This window comes from Eleutherodactylus coqui, chromosome 3 (genome assembly GCF_035609145.1).
Source record: "Eleutherodactylus coqui strain aEleCoq1 chromosome 3, aEleCoq1.hap1, whole genome shotgun sequence".
NCBI classification, from domain to species: domain Eukaryota; kingdom Metazoa; phylum Chordata; class Amphibia; order Anura; family Eleutherodactylidae; genus Eleutherodactylus; species Eleutherodactylus coqui.
The window spans coordinates 121,003,778-121,024,621 of record NC_089839.1 but is presented as its reverse complement, the minus strand read 5'-3'; positions in this window follow the sequence as shown (position 1 = coordinate 121,024,621).

Genomic DNA, 20,844 nt, shown 5'->3' with positions numbered 1-20,844 from the left:
ATGCGCAAATCACTGCTAGATGTGGACCTACACTATTATCATATATAATATGCCTTCTGATAAATCTGCACTAATATACATGCACTGCATCCTAATCCTGGAATACCCTGATCCTATTTTATATCATCTTGATCCATAGAGTTTGATTATATTCAAACAATCCTCACTACAAGCACTATATCCAAATTAAATTATTGCATAATTTCTATCTATGCATTGTCAGTGTCTATTAAATGGGTATAGTGGACATCATGAGCAAATATACCTAACATCTATATCCTGCATGAACATGAATACTATCTATTCACAAACATGCTCACAACTAGATACCCCTTGGTAGCTGTAAACAGCAATGTGGTAACTACAGCAGCCTGCTTGCCCTATTGTGACATGATCTCTTCATGATTAGTTCATCTCTAATAGCCTATTTTACAATATTTACCTCTGCATAAAAGATATGAGCCATCACTAAGATTGATTTACCTCCTTCTATGCTACTCTATAATCGCCCATCTGCAAGGGTTTGAGGCACTGTGCTTCTCTCTGCCACCCCCTCCCTCTCCTACACTGCTGGGTTGCAATAGCGATACAATGCTCCCGACCGGCTGGACACCTGTCTGCTGCTTGGTTGGCAAGTGGTTGGCGTCTTCACGCTTGGGCTTCACTGCACATGTGCAGAACTCGCATAATATCGCGAGACTTCGGGAGAAGGTGTGTGGCAAGGCTGACAGCCTATTGGAAGCACAAGAGCCAATCCCCTTGCTTGGGAGGCGTGCCTAGGGCCATATAAACCTCTGCTGAGAGCTGAGTTACCATCTATGCTCATTTTGTTAACAGCCACTGTGCTGTTCAGATCAACTATCAGCCACTGCTCTTTGTGGCTTAAAAACTGTGCTGTTAGGATAGAATCCATCCTGATGACGCTGCCAGAAGTTCTCTGACAGCAGAAACGCGTAGATGGATAGAATTTCTGACTAAAGTGATAGACATCTATACCTGGCTTTTATGCCAGAGCTATCATTTAGGCACATAACTACCGGGACCAATAATCTTAGTGTCCCTTAACAGCAATTTAATATAAAGAGTGACTACCTAGGTGATTGATATCAATAGTTTGGCCTTGCACCAAATCAACCACCTAGGACTTATACTGTTGGACACAGAAACCTAAGTGTCCTTTACAGCTATCTAAGAGAAGCTATTTATACTCATAGCCTATTGATCTGCAGCATTAGTCCAGACGAATATTTTTGATCTATATCTTCATCCGAGATCACTATGTATCCGTCTTTGGACTTGTTAGAAGTTCTCTAATTATTTTATATCGATTCACACTGTGGTAGTTGATGAAAATCCTGCAATAGGTTATTCCCCAATGTGTGGGGCATACCTTGCATGACTCACTTTATCCACTATCCTTAAGTTAAACACAACACTTGTACTTGGGATGTACATCTACCCCTTGACGATTGTGGACATATATAAGCAATCTGCGTATGACTTCGATATACTTCTGAGCTTGGTGATATACTCACCGTGCTCAAGTCCGAGATAAGATTCCAGCACTCTATTATATATCTAGAGAAATACGTAGCCCTGTGTATGGCGGGAATACAGGGTTCTCGTTAATAATCTCCTCTGTGACTAGAACATCATAGATATACGTTACTATTCCCTTTCTCTCTATGTGAGAATACATAAGAACCTCCGATAGGGGAATATACTGATATCCTCTACTTTATAGAGGGGGGAGAACGAGTAATAGAAAATAACAACTAATTCTAACTACTCAGTACCTTACGGATATTGCAAGAGGGTATAAAGATTTTTCCCCTCAAGGAATTATCTTGGCCTATGAAAATAATTGATAAAATCAAAGAGACTTCTTCTTTATTACTATTCGAGTATAGTTTTATCTCATCACCTTATATCGCACTATATTGTTTTTCTTTTGCTTTTTTATCTTAATTAATAAAAGTTATATTTTATTCTATTTTTCTGTGGTTCCCTACAGTGAAATACACTTGATTAACGGGAACTTAACTGCCTCGGTGATATTAGAAATTAATAAAGAAGGAGATTATAAGAGAAAAGATATATCTAGAATATTTGTAGAAATATTGTATTGTCATATAGAATGTAACCTTTACAGTTAAACCCCCTGCGAGGGGATCTATGCTGTAAAATTATATACTTTTCACTATGTGCTTCTCGAATAAAAGTTATTTGAAACTAAAAGGAATACTGCAACGGAAGCATGGACATTTTTAACTAGACACTGATAAGGAAGTGAAAGTTTTATTCAAATTTACCCTCAGAGTGGAGGTTGCAACCCCTTCTTAGCCTTAAAAGGGTGGCCACTTCCTTATGTGCTTTACAGCTAGGCTTTATGGTTTCTGAAAAAAGAACTATCTCATGTATCACAAATATTCATGCTTAAAATTGAATATTGAGGTTGCAAGCCCCTCACTTTGCTCGTACCAAATTTTATGTTTGTGCGGTTCAGGTCTGTGTTATTAGTTACATAACATGGGGGGGGGGGTCACTTCCTTTTGAACTTATAATTGAATAATGAAGTTGTGACCCCTTTACTTTTCCTATTTACGACCTAAATAATTTCACATTTGTACGAAACTGGGAAGTTAGAGAATTAGTGGCCAGTCAGTCAGTCAGTGAGAGCTTATATAGGTATGTAGATAGATAGATTATAAAGCGTTGCGGAATAAGTTGGCGCTATACAAATACCAAGATTGATTGATTGTTGCCTATTGCATAAACATAATACTTCGGGAAGATGGGTTCTGTGCATAAATGTCTTCCTGCTTTATTTAAATGATAGTCCTCATTTCATCAACACTGTCATTTAAATAAAGCAGGAAAACATTTATTCACAGAACCCATGTTCCTGAAGTATTATGTTTATGCACTGTGAGAGCCACTGGGACTGAGTGGATATATTCCTGCAAACAGAAAAACAAGGAAAGAGCAAGCAGAAGCTGCAGCAAGGTAAGGTCTTTTTTTCTTATATTGCCTATTGATTGGCTTAGTTTATCACAAATTATAGTACAAATTATAGTGTACGTTGTTGCATTGAAGCCACAACCTTTTCTCATAACCGCATACCCCTCGGAAGCACAGCAAAGTGGTATGTTGTTTTTGATGCATTTATTATATAATTGTCAGAAAATGCACCAAAATGTGGCATCCTGTTTTAGACACAATGTCTAGGTGCAAGCACATTAGTAAATCTGTCCCAATATTTTTGAAACACTGCAGTCTCATGAACAATCATTATACAGGGTGTCTCAAAAGTGTGGAAATGCACATATAGAATTTAAATAATTTGTCAGATGGTAATCTAATTTTGCAAACAAGCTGTGGGAGAAAGGGGGAAACCTGTTAGGCTAGGTCACCAAAATAATGGCTATTTTAATGGAAAAATGTGTAACTTTCAAACTTTGCATTTTTCTCCTAGTAAAACAGGCACACAATAGCATTCACAAAATATTGAACCTCATTCACATGGAAAACCACCAAAAAACACCACTAACAGTTCTCATTCTTGACATTGAAAAAGCTTTTGATAGCCTGTCATGGTCTTAAAGCACATATTTACACACACAGATAATCTTTCAAAAGATAAAGTTGTATAAATTACTAATAGGCACTAATTGCTATTAGTACTTTATCAGCTTCATTTGCATGTAAATGAGCTTCTTGGAACTGTTGCAGAACTCAGCAAGAGGTCTGAGCATTGTAATTAGCTAAATTGTTCAGCCACGCGCTGCTAAGAGAAAACAATGTAATCTCTAGCTTCCCACGGAGAATTCAGCACCATGGACAACAGACACAGAGTGAGGTCCTACTTATCAGCTGTTCTGCTGGCAGGGCTGACAGCTAAGAACAGCTGAGACAAAGCAATCAGCTGTTATCAGCAGTCCCTGGGCAGAGCACAGCATGCGGTCCTGCTTCTCAGCTGTTCTGCCAAACTATGTTTTCGCAGCAGAACTGAGAACCGCCTATTGGCAGAAAACTGAAACATAGGAACATCTAAACACAACCATTATCACTCAAAAGATGGCTTTTGAGTGATCATCGTTGTGTCTAGATGGGCCTTTACCTACAACTCATTCTCCACCAGATGGGATTTGGAGGCCACTTCCTAAACCACATTATAGCCCTTCACTCTAAACCTTACCTCTCTCCCTAATTTACTATCAGATCTGGGGAATTTCAAGAGGGAATTTAGTCTTAAAAGTAACCAATGTCAGTTTGAAATTCTTCACTGTAATGTCCCCTCCGACACACAAAAACTTATTGAAATTAATAAAACTTCCCATTATGGGTTTTCAAAGAAACCATGCAGTTATGTCCCTATAATTGTCCATCCCTACTCTGGACAAGGTTCACTCTTCCAACTAGTCTCTGAAATATAGCTTACCATCTTGCTATGGCATCAGGCCTGTTTCAAGATGAGTCCATGTTCTGGCCTATCCCCTCTGACCCTGCAACTGTCTACCCCAGCATTCCCTCCAGGACAAGATGTTAAAAGCTTTACCTGGTGGCAGATTAATAAATTAACTATCTTATATAGCTTCTTACTTCATGTATCTTCTTTCAAAAACCATTTCCAACCTTCCCCAACAGAGTGGTGGAGAATAACTCAGGTATTTCACTTTTGGTCCTCCGTTATACCCCCAGAATCTAAAGTGGAGCTGTACCCACTGGAGACACTATGCAAATACTGCCCAATTTACCCAGGCACGTTGTAGCTCTACAACACACTAAATAAGATGCAACAAGATACATTACCCTATATGACCCAATGGGAATCAGACTTAAACACCTGCCTAAGGAATGATAGCACCACTGCAGTGAGAGCCTGAACAAAAATAGTTTGCAAGTTAGTCTTACTGAGAAATCCTGAAAGGTTCTACATAAGGCATAATTAGTGCCATCCTGCTTATATCCTAAAATCTCCAACCTGTGCTTTAGGAGATGTGATAACATTGGCTCTCACCTACATATTTGGTGGTCCTGCCCCATAGTACAGACTTTTGGAAAAAAGTTACCCACCTTATTTCCTCTGTCATGGGTACTACTATTATGAAATACACCCAAAAAGATACGCAACATCCCCTTTAATCCCTTAATGACGCAGCCCCTTTTTCTTTTTCCATTTTCGTTTTTTCCTCCCCCCTTCAAAAAATTTGTAACTCCTTTATTTATCCATCGACGTCGCTGTATGAGGGCTTGTTTTTTGCGGGGCGAGTTATATTTTTCAATGGTGCTATTTAAAGTACCATATAATGTACTGAAAAACTTTAAAAAAATTCTAAGTGGAGTAAAATGAGAAAAACGACATTTTGCCATCTTTTAGTGCGCCTTGTTTCTACGGCGCACCAACGGCAACAAAAGCGACATAATAACTTTATTCTATTGGTCGGTACGATTACTAAGATACCAAACTTGTATTGGTTTTTTCTTTTTTTTTTTTCAAAGACATTTAATTTTTTTCAATTATTTTCTGCGGTCATTTTGTGCGCGCAATAACTTTTTTATTTTTCCGTCGATGTAGTTGAGCAAGGGTTCATTTTTTGCAGGATGTCCTGTAGTTTCCGATAGCGTCAATTTGGAGTACATACGACTTTTTGATCACTTTTTATTGCGTTTTTTCTGGGAGACAGGATAACTAAAAAAGTGCATTCCTGGCGTTATTTTTTTTTTTTTCGGACGACGTTCACCATGCGGGAAAAATAATGATAGATCGGACTTTTACGGATGCGGCGATACCAAATACATATTTTTATTTTATAATTTAGATTTTTCAATAATAGATATGGCAAAAGGGGGGTGATTTAAACTTTTATAACTTTTTTTTTTTTTTTACAATTAAAAAAACTTTATTGATTTTTTTTTTACTTTACTTTGAAGTTTCCCTGGGGGACTTTAACATGCGACGCTTTGATCACTCCTGCAGTATGACGTAATGCATTACGTCATACTGCAATTTAACAGGCAGTCTATCAAGCCACCCCACGGGGATGACTTGATAGGCAGTCTTGTAAGGCAGCCCTGGGGCCTTTCATTAGGCCCCTGGCTGCTATGACACTTGCACGGCTCCCCCGATCTCACCGCGGGGGGGGGGGCATGCGGGACCCCCGAACATCGTTCGGGGGATATAAATGCAGCTGTCAGAATTTAAATGGTTAATAGCCGCTATTGCCCGTGGGTGTCAGCTGTTATAAACAGCTGACGCCCACACTGTATGAAGAGAGGTTGCCCCGCAACCTCTCTTCATACATACCCCGCTACGTCATGGAGCGGGAAGGGGTTAAACTTATGCCATATCACTATGGCAGCTCGTACCCATATTGCTCAAAAATGGCAAAAACGCAACTATCCTTCAACTCACTTATTGTCCCAATTAACAGAACACTTCTAAAGAGAAATTTGATCGCCATACGCCAGGACAAGATAGCCCAATTTGAATCTCTGGATCAGCTTTGTCAATATACCTAACCTTCAAAACCACCTCTTCCTGCGGGCCATACTATAGATATGTAAATTTATATGCACTCAAAGCACACAAAAAATATAATAATTGGGTGGGTGACTACAGATCACTGGGCGATCCCTAGTAAGAGGCATCGGCGTGACTTGGGGGGCCCATGAAGCTTCTCTTCTCCATATAGGGAGCCCAGTACTATGGATAAAGCATTGTATTTGGGGGCCCTGTTACAGATTTTGCATTGGGGCCCAGAAGCTTTAGGTTACACCTCTGGGAAGAGGTGACCACGGGACGGGGTTGGGAGCAAAACCGGAGCGATTTCTTATTTTTTTGACACTGACAGAAAGGTTGACATTACACTGACTAACTACACACTACACTGACTTACCGTGGGATGGGTGACTATAGATGGGAAAGGGAGACGGAAACAGCAGAAATATAATGGCCTTTTTTGTTTTTACACTGAGAAGATCAGAACTACAATAACTAAACTAACACTACACTGACACACTGATCACACTTTACTTATGACACTAATATACTGATCACACTACACTACCTACACTAACACTACACCTACACTACTTATACTAACAGCGATGGCTGAGAAGAGAATTGTGTCCAAAAAAGAAAAAACTATAGCTCTCTCTCTCCAACCACCGATAATAAACTATGGTGGATGGAGACAGAGCACTACAAATGGCACAAACTTGGGCTGCTGCGCTCTGATTGGTCAGTCACTGCTGAATGACCAATCATAGCAATCTCAGTGGCAGGACCACTGCGATTGATCCCCCAGTGACAAGTAGTGATAGGCTGTAAACTATGTTAGCAGCCATCACTGCATAACAATTAAAAAGAAACTTAAAAAACAGAAAAAAAAAGAAAATGTATGCAAATTACGAGCAATAAAGAAAACAAAAAATATGACAAGCAAAAAACAATCAAGGATTTTGAAAAACTAGCATTCTAAAATCAATACTGGTACATGACATTAAGCCAGCGATATAAACCACCGGGAACTCAGGTCACCAGTGCAAATATCCAGTAAGTTCCATGATGCATAAGAGCCCTTTTATGATTACCTATCCTTTTTGGTGCACACACTCTTCCAATACCCTTAAAGGGGTTGTCCCGCCGCCCAAATTTTTCCCCCCCATTATTGCCCTGTAGAGTAAAAGCATCATACACAACAGCTTTACCCATAAAAAAACAATATTCTGCTCACCTTTTTATTCCTTTTCTTCCCTTTATAAAGCTGGCCTGAAGAATTTTTCAAAGATGAGAAGTTCCCATGATGCACTGCTGCCTCTCTCTCCTCAGCGTGCGCGCTCCCGATGACACCGGTCACATGACTGGAAGACCAGCGTCATTATAGAGGCGCACGCTGTCATGGGGAGAGCGATATCGGGCTGTGAGTGACAGGCTGATATAGCTCTCTCCCTCCCCGAGTCCCTTCACTGCTTTGAATGGAGCTGCCCGTCCCCATTCAAAGCAATGGGAGAGCAAGAAGAGCAGTGCGATCTCCTGCTACTGCTCTGACAGCTGTAGCAGGAGATTCCTTCATCTCCTGAGCACATCCCCTCATCACTGGACACTGTGACAGCAGTGTCCCAGTGTCCAGCTGTCAAAGCAGTAGCAGGAGATTGCGATCTCCAGCATTACTTTCAATGGCAGAGGATCGCGAACCTCTGCTATTGAAAGTAATTGAAAGTGAAAGTAAAGTAAAACAAAACATGTCCCCACACACACATGCCCCCACAGTGCCCCCCTCCAGTACCCTCCCACAGTGCTCCCTTCACAGTATCCCTTCCCAGTGCTCCCCCACAGTGCCTCTCCCCACAATGTCTCCCTCGTGTCACCCCCAGTGTCCTCCAAAGTACCCCCCCTCAGTGCCCCCTACATATGCCCCCCCAGTCCCCCACTCCACAGCATCCCTCCATAGTCCCCTCCTCAACAGTACTCCTCCACAGTGCCCCCCTCCATTGTGCCCCCCCCCACAGTGACCGCACACTGCCCTCCAAAGTACCCCTCTCAGTGACGCCCACCCACAGTGCCCCCCCTCACAGCGCCCCCCACAGTGCCCACACATGCGTACACTAACAGCACCCCCCGCCCCTCCCCCCTACAAGTACAGTGACACCTATATATAGATAACACAGGACCCACCATTCACAACAGACACAGCTCACCTTCTCCCCTCCCTGTACAGGCAGGATTACACCGTGTGTGATAAATTACTGTGACAGCCCCCCTCCCACCCCACGCGACAATTCACTGTGACAACACCCCTTCCTCTCTTCCCCTGGTGACAAGTCTATGTGACTGACCCCCCACCCCCCCAGCTACAAATCTATGTGAAAGGACACTCCACAACGACAAGTCTATATGACAGCACACCCCCACCCCCGGCAAGAAGTCTATGTGACAGCACACCCCTACCCCCGGTAGGAAGTCTATGTGACAGCACACCTCACAGCAACAAGTTTATGTGACAGCACAGTCCACAGCGACAAGTCTATATGACAGCACACCCCACTGCGACAAGTCTATGTGGCAGCATACTCCACAGTGACAAGTCTATGTGACTGACCCCCCACTCCCCCAGCTACAAATCTATGTGAAAGGACACTCCACAACGACAAGTCTATGTGATAGCACACCCTCACCCCCGGCAAGAAGTCTATGTGACAGCACCCAACAGTGACAAGTCTATGTGACAGCAGACCCCACCGCGACAAGTCTATGTGACAGCATACTCCACAGCGACAAGTCTATGTGACAGCACATCCCCACCCCCAGAAAGAAGTCTATGTGACATCACCCAACAGCAACAAGTCTATGTGACTGACCCCCCACCCCCCCAGCTACAAATCCATGTGAAAGGACACTCCACAACGACAAGTCTATGTGACAACACACCCCCACCCCCGGCAGGATGTCTATGTGACAGCAGACCCCACCGTGACAAGTCTATGTGACAGCATACTCCACAGCGGCAAGTCTATGTGACAGCACATCCCCACCCCCAGCAAGAAGTCTATGTGACATCACCCAACAGTGACAAGTCTATGTGACAGCACACCCCACTGCGACAAGTCTATGTGACAGCACACCTCACAGCAACAAGTCTATGTGACAGCACACCCCACCGTGACAAGTCTATGTGACAGCACACCCCACCGTGACAAGTCTATGTGACAGCACAATCCACAGCAACAAGTCTATGTGACAGCACACCCCCATCCCCGGCAAAGAAGTCTATGTGACAGCACACCCCTCAGCGAAAAGTCTATGTGACAGCACACCCCACCGCGCCAAGTCTATGTGACAGAACACCCCACCGCGACAGGTCTATGTGACAGCACACCTCACTGCGGCAAGTCTATGTGACAACACACCCCAACGCGACAAGTCTATGTGACAGCACATTCCACAGCAACAAGTCTATGTGACAGCACACCCCTACCTGACGCTTCAGTGGTATGGATATAGTATGCTGGTAACTTACTTACTGGGGGTGCCTGGTCCATGGCACCCCTCAATCCTGGAAGGCATACATTGCAATCAGATTTAGGAGATGTTTGCAGGTTTCAAGCTGGTTTATTCAAATATATGCAACGCGTTTCAGCCTTAGGGAAGCCTTTATCAAGCATACAACACATTAAAAACAATACACAAATATATACACAAACTAAAAATATACCTCCCCGTACATGTGCGACATGTCCAGTGGGTCTCTTCGTCGGGTCATGACGCACCTTCCGGTTCGGGTGGTTTCCGGCAGTGTTAGTGGAATGCAGCGTTGCGTCCCACCGGCGGACAGATTCTACAGCAGAAAGGCGTGAATGATATCACGTGTCATATTGTAGCGACGCAACTAGTGAGCTTTAGCATTTAGAGGTATCATGTGGATAGGCATGATGACGTGGCTAGAGGTGTCATATGAAGTGACGTGGTGACGTGCTGAGTGGCCGTGGCACATACTGCTGTCACGTGAGCGGACGTAATGACGTGATTAGAAAAAGTCACGTGAGGGGACGTGATGACGTTATTGGGCGCCCATAACACATACCTATGTAGCATGGATAGATGTGATGACTAGAGATGAGCGAACACCAAAATGCTCGGGTGCTCGGTACTCGAGTCGAACATTTCGTAATGCTCGAGAGCTCGTTTCGAGTAACGAACCCCATTGAAGTTAATGAGCGGCTCGAGCATTTTTGTATGGGACCGATGCTCCGCATATGTGATGACTTGTCAAACACCAGAAAACATCTGAAAGTCATGGAAACACCCTAGAAACAGATAAGGAAGGGCAGGGGCAGCATGCATAAGCCAAAATGGAGGCAAGAGCCTGGCGGTCACTCCCCTAACAATTTACTTGGCACAGACCCTAATTAGCAAGGCACACCTTAGCTAAGCACCACACTAGCTGCAACCAAGGACAATCACAGCCTGCGGGTGACACCGCTGCCTCTTCTCCTGGGTTACATGCTGGCATTGCTGTCCAACCCTCACCCCCTCCCCCGCACAACCCTGCATCCACAGGGCGCACAAAAGTTTTCCTGCGCAGCGTTCAGCTGCCCTCATGCCACATGCTCACTTCATAGCCACACTACCCTCATGTCTATTTATAAGTGCATACTGGATGAGGAGGAACCGGAGGCACACACTGCAGAGGGTAGGCAGGGCCAGGCAGCGACCCTCTTTGAAAGTGTGGGCAATAGCCCACAATGCTGTTGAGAATTGATGATAGATTGACGTACAATCATCATTCCAATCCCGTGCCACCTCCGTCACAAAATTGTCAGAAGCCGCAAACATGGGCATAAAGGGGAATCAGGTGCCAGCACTTCTACACATCTCCACAATGCAGCAGCACATACTAACACCAAAGATTGGTTTGAAGCAGGAGGTGCTGCAAAAGTAACCACAGGTATACAGTGACCCTGTGAAAGTCTCATGAAATCACTAACGCTTCCTGTGAATGCTCCAATCCTGCATCTCGGATAACTGTGGTAATTTGTAGCACGAGAGATAATACATGCCGACCAACGCAGATCCCCAGACTCCAAGCAGGAGGAGGAGGTGGCATAATAAGCCCGAGAAACCATGACTGAGGTAGGATCCGCAATACTCTGTGTGGGAAGCACGTGAGCGGGCCCTGGGTCAGGCTCGGTACCAGCCTCCACCTTGTGTGACCCAAGGTGCCGCGAATTACATAGCAATGGAAAATCCATGTGTCCACACACTATTCATTCTGTGTAGGTGTCAGCTCAACACCGCAAGGGAAAGTCTTTGAGTTCCTTGGGCTTGCCTATGCTGTCAGTGCACAAAGATGGTATTACACAGGAAGAAATCAGAGTGCCCAAACATGGCAGAGTTTCACCCCGCCAAGGACCTCGGCCTCAGCCCACATTTCTGCCCTAGTCAGTCAGTGTATTTGTACCAGATAGGTAAAACACCATGATGGGAAGTCTTTGTTCACCCACAGTATAGGCAGACTCCTGTAACATTTCTGTAGCAAGAGTATAGGCGGACCCCAGTTACATTTCTGTAGCAAAAGTATAGGCGTACCCCAGTAACATTTCTGTAGTAGAAGTGTAGTGGAAACCCAATATATCTATATTCTGGACTGTGGGCCTTTGGTAATGGACAATGAACCTGTTTTTATTCTGTATACTAAATGCCAGTACTTTTCCATTACTGTTACAAATATAGATATGACTTCTTTCATTTATCCAATGTATCTACTTCCTCTTATGAAACTTCTGTTCTCAAAACACTGACAAGATATATATAGTATAAACACGTTACATTTTTCATCTGTTTTTGTAAGTTTAGGAGAAGTAAAGATCAGACATAGTTAACCGCAGTCTGCAACAGCTACCACAATAATAACCCAAGCAGGTTTACTGGAAATGTATGCAAATAACATGGGAGGTTTGTGCAATTTATAGTTCATGATGTAACATCCAATCATATCGAAGGAACCACACGTGGGTCCAAGACAACCCACTCATTTCATCCACCACCTGATGGCCAATCACAGATGACCGGAGGATGGAAGAATTGCAAGATGCTTATCCAATAATTAAACAATACGTTGTATCTATGTAATCTTTGACCTGCCCAGATGGGCGGATATGTTAAACTCTTTTAAAGAGGCTACGCGCCCAACAATAAAGTAGAATTGAGGAAGCTTATACATGCTGAACCTTTGTCAGTGTGAAAACTTCTTATGCGCATATAATCAATTCAGAATTAATATGGAAGGGTGTAAACATTCCAAATTGATCAAGTCAGTGGACACAAAAGGAATTCCACGACAGCTGGTGGCCCGTACGGGAAGTGGTCGATATGTTCCATAGAGTTCGGACAGAAGACACGGACATATGCGACCTTGGACTTGGTGGACCCAAAAAATCATCAGAACACGGTAAGATAAATTAATTATCTATACCTGTGTGGCTGAGTTCAGGCTCGCCTATGTGCCGTGTCAAGGCCGAACGATTTGGAACCGCACGACAGGTATTTTTAAGTCTCGATCACTCGATAAGAACCTGTGATAAGATATAAAAGGAATGTTTACATGCCTGTTGTCTTGAGAGTACTGGTCAGTTGGCAAGGTCAGTGAGTTGCCCTAAGAAGAGGATGACCCTATACAGGTGCCCTTTGCTCGGGTCAGGTTTGGTGTCGAAAACCTTAGAGTAAGGGACCTGTCGGGGTAGTTTGACTAAGGTGTCCCTGCTCGGGTCAGGTTTGGTGTCAAAAACCTTAGAGTCAGGGAACTGTCAAACGTCTGGACAGGCACCGCTGCTCCGGTAGAGTCTGGTAAGAGACCTAGGAGAGAGGGGGCTGCCAGACAGCATCCCGAGGGTCAGTTTAGACTAAATCAGCCGTACTGGTGCTCCGTCTATTTGTCTGTCTAGTTGTGTGGGTATACCACCCATGTCTTGCCCAAATTGCCAAAAAGGATTGTTATTGACGATAAGTACCCTCGGATGGGAGATCTGTAGTCAGAATAATCCCTACCCCACCCACCGGTGTGGTTATGGTCCACTGCTTGAGGGTGACAATCCACAAAAATTTGTTTATCGTTTGAACGTTCATGAGTAGATCCCTCCATCTGAGGGTAGATTAATAAACTGTGTAGCGACAGAAATGCTAGAGACTCTAGGGCGGGACATACTGTACCCATGCCTCTGAAGAGACTTCTATAATCATGAATCTGGCTGCCATGATTGAAATTGAAAGGCAACAAACATTGTACCAAGGTCAATTCTTACACCCTCCAGAAAAGTGTGGAAAGGGTGGAGAGTCGAGTTATCATCGATTAATCAAGCAATCTTTCTGTGTGTTTAAAACATCCTACCTGTCCGTTATATAAAGCTAGTGTGCTTGTCTGTTGTGTAGAGCTAATCCTGCTGAGTTGTTATATAGAAATAGTTTGTTTGTCTGTCATATAGAATTAGTATCAGTCCTGCTCAACTGTAAGAAGGGATTGTCGGCAGTGAGAACGCATTGGCTGGGTTATAGCCAAGATTAATACACCGTACGCAGCAGCGCGCTGTGGGTTTGGACTTTATAGGTTAGATTGCATTATTGGATCCCTTCTAGTAAGGCAGACTGCTAAACTGTGTTGCCTTTGAATTGTTAAACGTTAAAAGTATAGGCTTGTGCCCGTAAGTGAAAGTATAATTGTTTAGGGAAAGGAAAAAAAAAGGCTGCTAACTTCATTTAAAAAGAGGAAGTGTGTAACACTGAATAGAAGCGAAGCAATTCATGTGCTGTGACAATAACTACTGTTCGGATGTTTTGTTATGTAATCTAATCCTTGTTATACGTCCGTCATACAAATGTAAAAAGTTATATGCCACTCACATCCTGAGGGGGCTCTTAAGAATACAAACTGTAACAAACTGCATAGCCCACCATGCCCACAAGAAAATACATCTATGTTTGCCAAGTCCCCAATTCAATTGTAACCACATACAATGTTAGGTGGTCACCGCTGTGAACAGTTACAACATATTAGTTATACATTAGACGTTAGAATTTCCCTAAATGTCAGTAAGAGGAAGAGAAGGTGGGCTGAAATGGCGTCTGTATCAACACATGCCAAAGACACCAGCGTTCAATATAACAGTTCAGTAAATAGGGAGATAGAATAATATCTCAGTCACTCAGCAACCTGGGACAAAACTGTTGTAAAAGTAAAATTAGCCATATTCTACCTTATAATCCTCCTAGGAGCCCGCACATTCTAGTTTTATAATCCTGTCTCGGTGCCCGTCCATTCTGTGTTAGAGAAGGGAGGGGCTGTCACGGGAGTGAGAGATTTTAAAAAGAGGAAGTTACTGATGCTGCAGTCCTAGGGAAGTTAAATTTAGATAGTTTAAACTGGTTTGAATAGTTAAATTTGGGTCATTCCACATCAATTGGACCAATTTTCAAAATCGTCCCCACTCGACCGTCTCCGATTTTGCTGAAAATTTACTCAGATATATGTATATGTTTGAAACGAGGTTCTGTGAAGTTTTAGCTCCAGATCTTGAATACCTGTGGCACTGTCGCCTTTACACTGGAGGTCCCACTGAGCTCGCGGCTTCAGCTACAAGGATTTTGCAAACTTTGGCACATAGGCATTATAGAAATATACTGGCTATGATGCTGAAATTGGACATACTAGCTCAACTTTTGCTGGTGAACACAAAAAAATTAGTACCGGCTATCACAAAAGAATATATCGGCCACAATTTTGTGTCAAAGTAGCTTGAAAATCACGCCGCATGACATTTACACCAAACTTTGGCCAAGTATAGCTCAAGACCAAAAACCACTTGTAACCGGTGCTTTGCTCTGTACACCAAACAGCTACATGGCTTTGCACTGCTGCAATATCACGGTCAAAGCATATGTATTTGTGAAGATATTCACACCCACATATGATGAAAAATGTTAAATGATCAAATCTGACCTATTTTTAAGGTCAAATATCTAAAAAAGGGTACCCCTGAAATCTATTTATTTTGATATCAGTCGAAAGAGCAAATTTTTTTCTACTGGAATCATTTCTTTTCTTTTTGGAGTCTTTTAGGCTAAGGTAAGAAAAATGACTTTAAACATGGTGCTATTTACGCGCGTAATGCATTGTTTTTGCATTTGATTTTCAGATTCTTATCACATTCTTAGCTTGATTACAGAGTCATATTGTTGCTAATACGACAATACAGCTTCTTGGAGCCAATTATGTTGCAAATTCAGCAACAGTTCCAGACCACTTAGACTGAACATTATGGCTTGGGAACCAACAAAAGAGACCCAATATTAGGCTTGGGATCCTAGGCTAAGACACCCACCCTCAGGCTTCGGAACCTGTGATAAAGAGACCGCCCGTGGCTGGCCTTGCACGGCTATCGGGCGTGGCCCCTAGGCGATGGGGCTGCCAATTCTCAAAAGATTTGGCATTATTACAATTCTTAATAGGATTATAATACCAATTCTTAGGGAATTGGTAGTGGTATAACCACCATGGACCAACGCAAGGGTTTGAATAGTGCATTTATCATTCATTGCGTATGTTTAAAAACGCCATGTTCAGTGGCATTTTTCTTTTCTTAAACTGAAAGACTCCAAAAAATAAAATGATGATCCTTGTAGAGAAAAATTTGCTCTTTCGACTGATATCAAAATAAATAGATTTGAGGGGTACCCTTTTTTAGATATTTGACCTTAAAAATAGGTCAGATTTGATCATTTAACATTTTTCATCATATGTGGGTGTGAATATCTTCACAAATACATATGCTTTGACCGTGATATTGCAGCAGTGCAAAGCCATATAGCTGTTTGGTGTACTGGTCAAAGCACAAATTACCAATGGTTTTTGGTTTTGAGATATATTTAACCAAAGTATGGCTTAAGTTTGCAAAATCCTCGTAGCTGAAGCCGCGCGCTCATTGGGACCTCCAGTGAAAGGGCAACAGTGTCCCAGGTATTTGATATCTGGCCCTAGAACTTTACAGAACCTCGTTTCAAACATACATGTACATCCTTATAAATTTTCAGCAAAATCGGAGATGGCCGAGTGGGGACCACTGGTCCACTTGGCATGGAATGACCCATTTAATAAACGTTAAAATCAAGTACAGGGAGTAAGGTGTATAGGAAGTAAGTTGCTGCAGAGAAGCCGAAGAATGGGAAACAAGCAGGTAACGATAAGGCCAGGTATCCACAGGAGAAAACGGGGCAGATTGACCCGTAATTTGTAAAATGTAAATTGTGCGATGCATAAGACTTTATCTTTATTTGGTTGTGACGTGTATCCGAAGACTGCCAACGTTGAATGAGAAAATAAGGAAGTAGGTATACAGCCACACTCAGAGGGGTGGAGCTAGATGATGCATCCCTTGTATAAGGGAGGGTGGTAAGAATCATAGCTAGCCAGGAAGAAAAAGTTTTGTTTTCTCCTGTCTCAAACTCAGCTTTCCACGGTTCCTGACACCCACAAGACAGGAATAGGGAAATTGAATATACCCACCATGATAATATATACGAGACCCAGATACACACCCCTGGGTCAAACATAAAAAAAAAAAGGGGGGGGTGAAGGGTCAGCCACACATGTTAGGTGCTGTGTGCTGATGCTTTGGAAAAACTGCCGACCGGCCACAATTTCACTGTTAATTTCCCTTGTAGAAGGCCTGGAGGCCTCCCAAGACTAACCAAGTTCTGCAAGAAAGGTTGTTCTCCTGGCCAGGCCATACCTGTACCTACACCCGTTGCCAAATTCCGCACCTTTCTGGACCTTGTTTCATACTGCCGCCCATATGACAGTATTGACACAAAAGCACAGAGGACAACCACGGCCACTGAGATACTACTCCATGAGGTTAGATTCTGTGACTCGAGGAGCTCCCTCATGTGTTTGTGCGGTGGCAGCAGTACAGGCAATGGCTGACAAATCTTCTAAGTTGGTATTGGACTACCCCCTAGTGGTCCACACCCCAAATGACATCCAGAACATACTCATGCAAGTGCAACCCAAGCACTTATCTCTAGCCTATTAGATCCGGCTACAATGTGCTCTTTCCATGCCTCCCCCAATATTTCTTCCCAATGTTGTAATACCTTGAACCCGGCTACTCTTCTTTAAATCAGGTATTCCAGTTCAAACGGGGGACGGGAGGCATAGGTGATCTGAGTATGGCAGATCAGCTATTTTTTTAAATTGTTTAAAATTCTGTGCAACAAGATTCTGACATTATTGTAGTGATGTACACACTGTTAATGATGCATGTTTTGAGTTTTCTTTTGTAGATGGTATCAGGGTGAGGATTGATGACTCCGAACCAGATATGCAGAGGTCACACAACAAGATGTCCTAAACGCAGAAGATCTGCCTCCGCATGTCTCAGGGCAAGAAGCGGAACCGGAGGCCCTCACTGAGGCGTGTGGAGTGGTAGAAGGTAAGACGGCAACTCTTTACACTGACTCCTGGAATGCATTTGGCATAGCTCATGATTATGGCCCAATATGGAAGGCCAGACAGCTTGTTATCTCAGTAGGACAGCCAATTAAGAATGGTGCAGCGGTGCAGAGTCTCATGGAAACCCTACTACTACTACCTGGCAATGGAGAATTCACACCGATTTCTACAATGGAGAAGCGAGAGATGACACCCTCGCCGACAACACAGCAAAGGCAGCGGCCCTCATGCCGTGGAAGAAAGAAGAATAGATACTGACAGCATTAGTCAGTGGCAAAGACTTTGGACTTTGATAAAAACTTTGGACTTTGATAAAGACTTTGGACTTTGATAAAGACTTTGGACTTTGATATGTCAATGACTTTACAATTGCAAGTCAACGAGGAAGGAAAGCAAATGGGCTAAAAGACGGGAGCAACAGAACAGGACGGCGTATGGCGAACAATCAACAGAACTTGCCTACAGAGGTCCCTGTCCCCCAAGATGACCCAACTGGTACACAGAATCAAAAGCAGCGATGACGTCGACACTGAACAAGAATGGGTGACACCTAGGTTCTCTGTAGCTGCTGCATCATTTGTCCAGTTAACATGATCTTTGCCATATGCGAATCAGGACAGACGTAAGGTGGCCATATAACACTTGCCTGGACCACTCTACCCATTTCAGAGATTGCCAATTTGACCACATTCAGCTCACACCTGTTGGGGAGTATGAATATGTGCTTGTTGTTGCTCGAGCCTTTTTTAGGTTGGAGTCCCACCCTGATACTAAGGTAAATGAGCAGATAACCACACAGAAGCTTATGAATGAGGTAATCTGCAGATACAGGGTACCGGAAGTGAATGAGGTAAACGAAGGTACACACTTCATAGGTAAAATAATTTGACATCATGTCTGGAAAGTAATTGGACAGGGGAGTGTGCCTTAGTAAAGCCCTTATGCTCCTCCACATCCTGTCAGACAGCATTGAAGATAATGAGGTTACCCCCCATAGTTACTCTATCTTGATCCAACTCTGCTGTGTTCTGTAGTTATCCTGTCATGTTGGTCTACCCTTGTTTTCTGCATAGGTACGACGGCTCTTTCCAGTCTTGTCACTAGGTAGTGTAGGGTCAGGGTAGGCGGCCTGGACGTGTTCACCATCAGGACTATCTCCAGGAGGGACATCGGTGTGGGTAAAGATCAGGGAGTCCCAATCCGTGCGTACCTGTGCATACTACTAGTATTGTAATAGCACATTAGAGTGAGAAGAGAGGCTCCTGGTGATAGTTTTGACCTACACGTGTACGTTGACGTCATAAGACAGCCAAGGGGGGTACCTGACGAGTTTTTAAAAATTTTCCTGATCATTATGGTAAATAAAATGTTGACCAGATTAATTATGTTTATTATAATTAGAAGCGATTTATAAGTTATACTAGAGATGCCTTATAGGGACTAGTCGACCAAGAGGACCTACCTCGACTATGACTTTTCAAAATAGAATGGCACTAGGTACGATTTTAGCCAAAAAAAGGGAGTGTCTGTAAGATGATAGGGTTGATTTGTACCTACATTCCAGACAACACGTGACCCGCAGGTAAAGACGCAGTTGCCATTAAGAAGCTGACCGCACTAACTAAAAAGAGCTAACCTTAGTCTGTTTCCTCAGTTAGGCACATACCTAACAGCAGAATAGGAAAAATAAGTTTTAAAACATTGTGTATTTAGAACACTGTGATAGATTTTCGCTAAGATTTTGCTTTATTTTATCTGCAGTGCACTCTGCTCATGCCACGCAACATGCCGGTGTTACAACGCCCCTGGTCCTGTTACCTTGCCGCGTCTGGAAAAGGGAAGTGGAAATAATCACCTTGTAGTTTTTTCCTTCCAGACTGATAGATACGATCATGCACTTACTAATGAGACAGGGGTTCAGTCATATTGATCAGTAATTAGATAGTTCTGATTTTGCACTCTTGTCGATGAATCAAGGTAGCGTCTACACAAGTTATGCAGTGTTTACCTGAAATAGTAAAAGCCGCACCTCTCCTAACCTAATGTCTCGAGATCCTAGGTGATAGCCTAGACCTCCACATGTACCAAAGACCCGATTGCCATGAACCCACAATCTTTGAATTAGAACCCACACCTAGGTATCAGAGGGGCATTTGCAGCCTAGGCGACAGTTGTGAAAGACTGCCACTCTACTGAGTTTTCAAAACATTCTACACAAGAGTTTATCCTGATAAGGAAGTTATTAATTATATTTGTCACCTTTAAAGTCATCCTAATTTCTGTTTGTTGTTGCATACAGTGTATTCCGACCCTGATTACTGCCTGGTCCACCTGTCTCACTATGATGTCTAACAAAAAGCCCACTGTCAGCGCAAACGTCGTCATCATGGATCCAGAATATGATGCTGTTGAACCATCCTATACCCCCATGGCAGTGGTAGCCCCAGTCATCTACAACACAATGCGAGTCTAGGGACAGCGGTGGGGGATTGGGGTGGGACGGAGTAGGGTGAGTTTAGTGAAACAGATAGTTTCAAGGGGGGTCTGTAGTGGAAACCCAATATATCTATATTCTGGACTGTGGGCCTTTGGTAATGGACAATGAACCTGTTTTTATTCTGTATACTAAATGCCAGTACTTTTCCATTACTGTTACAAATATAGATATGACTTCTTTCATGTATCCAATGTATCTACTTCCTCTTATGAAACTTCTGTTCTCAAAACGCTGACAAGATATATATAGTATAAACACGTTACATTTTCCATCTGTTTTTGTAAGTTTAGGATAAGTAAAGATCAGACATAGTTAACCGCAGTCTGCAACAGCTACCACAAT